This window comes from Prinia subflava, unplaced genomic scaffold, assembly GCF_021018805.1.
Source record: "Prinia subflava isolate CZ2003 ecotype Zambia unplaced genomic scaffold, Cam_Psub_1.2 scaffold_53_NEW, whole genome shotgun sequence".
NCBI classification, from domain to species: Eukaryota; Metazoa; Chordata; class Aves; order Passeriformes; family Cisticolidae; genus Prinia; species Prinia subflava.
Genome location: NW_026961063.1, coordinates 603599 through 606601, shown reverse-complemented (window position 1 = coordinate 606601; position 3003 = coordinate 603599).

The following is a 3003-nucleotide window of genomic DNA, read 5'->3' as shown; positions in this document are numbered from 1 at the left end:
GTCTGTGGTTTGGGGTGCCTTGCTCAGAGTTTGGGGTGCTCAGTCTGTGGTTTGAGGTGCCCTATTCAGAATTTGGGATGCTCAGCACTGGGTTTGGGGTGCCCTACGTGGGGGTTGGGGTACTCAGCCTGTGGTTTGGGGTGCCCTGCTCAGAGTTTGGGGTGCTCACCCTTTGGTTTGGGGTGCTTACCCAGAGTTTGGGGTGCTCTGCCTGTGGTTTGGGGTGCCCTACTTGGGGTTTGGGATGCTCAGCCCTGGGTTTGGGGTGCCCTACCCAGGGTTTGGGGTGCTCTGCCTGTGGTTTGGGGTGCCCTACTTGGGGTTTGGGATGCTCAGCCCTGGGCTTGGGTGCCCTACCCAGAATTTGGGGTGCCCAGCCCTGAGCTTGGGTGCCCTACCCAGCGTCTGGGGTGCTCAGCCTGGGGTTTGGGGTGCCCTACCCAGGGTTTGGGGTACTCAGCCTGTGGTTTGGGGTGCTCAGCCTGGGGTTTGGGGTGCCCTACTCAGAGTTTGGGGTGCTCAACCTGGGGTTTGGGATGCTCAGCCTGCGGCTTGGGGTGCCCTACGTGGGGCTTGGAGTGCTCAGCCTGTGGTTTGGGGTGCCCTGCTCAGAGTTTGGGGTGCTCTGCCTGTGGTTTGGGGTGCCCTACTCGGGGTTTGGGATGAACAGCCCTGGGGTTGGGTGCCCTACCCAGAGTTTGGGGTGCTCAGCCCTGGGCTTGGGGTGCCTTGCTCAGAGTTTGGGGTGCTCAGCCTGTGGTTTGGGGTGCCCTATTCAGAATTTGGGATGCTCAGCCCTGGTTTTGGGGTGACTTACCCAGAGTTTGGGGTGCTTACCCAGAGTTTGGGGTGCTCAGTCTGTGGTTTGGGGTGCCCTACTCAGAGTTTGGGATGCTCAGCCCTGGTTTTGGGGTGCTTACCCAGAGTTTGGGGTGCTCAGTCTGTGGTTTGGGGTGCCCTACCCGGGGTCTGGAGTGCCCTGCCCGGGTTTGGGGTGCCCCTACCTGCCCCAAGAAGATCACACACGCACACTGCCACATCAAGCACACACACACACAAATCATGCTTGCACACACATTATGCACACCTGCACACACACATCATGCACACCTGCACACACACACACGCATCATGCCTGGACACATGGCCCAGGTATGCTTAAACATGTGTCATGAATGCTCGCACACACATCATGCCTGAGCACACACACATCAGGTGTGCCTGCACACACGTCATGTTTAAAAGCACACATGACACATTGTGCACACACATCAGACATAACTGCACACACAAACCATGCCTGAACACACAAATCATACACGTATGACCACACACCTCATGTGCTGATAAGCAGGCATCATGCTTGCACACACAATGCGTGTGCTCACACCCATGCAGGCGTGAAGATGCACAGATCATTCCTGAACACGTGCACACAGCTCACACCTGAACACGCATCAGATGTGCTTGCACAAACACGGCACGGATGCCACGAGCACCCCATGAATGCACACATACACTGTACATGCTTACAGCACACGATTGCACACACACAAATCACACTAGAAAACATGGATCAGGGATGCCTGGACACACTCGTCATGTGTGTGCACACATCACACACACAAAAATAACACCCACACATCACACACACAAAAATAGCACACATCACACACACATCACATACATATATCACACACATATCAAACACATATCACACATGTATCACACACACATATATATATGTGCGTGATACGTGCGTGATACATGTGTGATATGTGTGATATGCGTGATATATATATCACACATATCATGCACGTATATCACACACGTATCAAACACATCACGTACGTATCATGCACATATATCACACATGTATCACACATATTACACACACATCACACCTATATCAGACACATATTACACACATGTATCACACACGTTATCACATATGTATCACACATGTATCACACACCAATCCACCTCCCAGCCCGGTGTCACACAGACATATCACACACATATTACACAGACATCACACATGTATCACACATGTATTATACATGTATCATACATGTATCACACATGTATCACACCCCAATCCCCTCCCAGTCCGGTGTCTCACACACACATCACACACATTACACACATATATCACACACATGTATCACACATGTACCACACGTGTATCACACATGTATCACACGTGTATCACACATGTATCACACACCAATCCCCTCCCAGCCTGGTGTCACACAGACATATCACACACATGTATCACACATGTATCATACCTGCACCACACATGTATCACGCATGTATCATACGTGTATCACACATGTATCACACATGTATCACACGTGTATCATACATGTATCACACATGTATCACACACGTATCGCACCTGTACCACACATATATCATACATTTATCACACATGTATCACACCTGTATCACACATGTATCACACATATATAACACATATATAACACATGTATCACACACATTGTCACACATGTATCACACCCCAATCCCCTCCCAGCCCGGTGTCACACACACACATGTATCACACACGGTATCACACACATATATAACACACATATCACACACATGTATCATACATGTATCACACATGTATCACACCCCAATCCCCTCCCAGCCCGGTGTCACACACACACATGTATCACACACATATATAACACATGTATCACACACATATAACACACATATCACACACATGTATCATACATGTATCACACATGTATCACACCCCAATCCCCTCCCAGCCCGGTGTCACACACACACATCACACACATGTATCACACACATATATAACACACATTACATACGTTATCATGCATGTACCATACATGTATCACACATGTGTCACACCCCAATCCCCTCCCAGCCCGGTGTCCCCTCCCCTGTCCCGCCCCTCCCGTCCCGTGTGCGCATGCGCGGGCTGGCCCCGCCCCGCCCCTCGGCCCCGCCCCCCGCCCCGCCCCC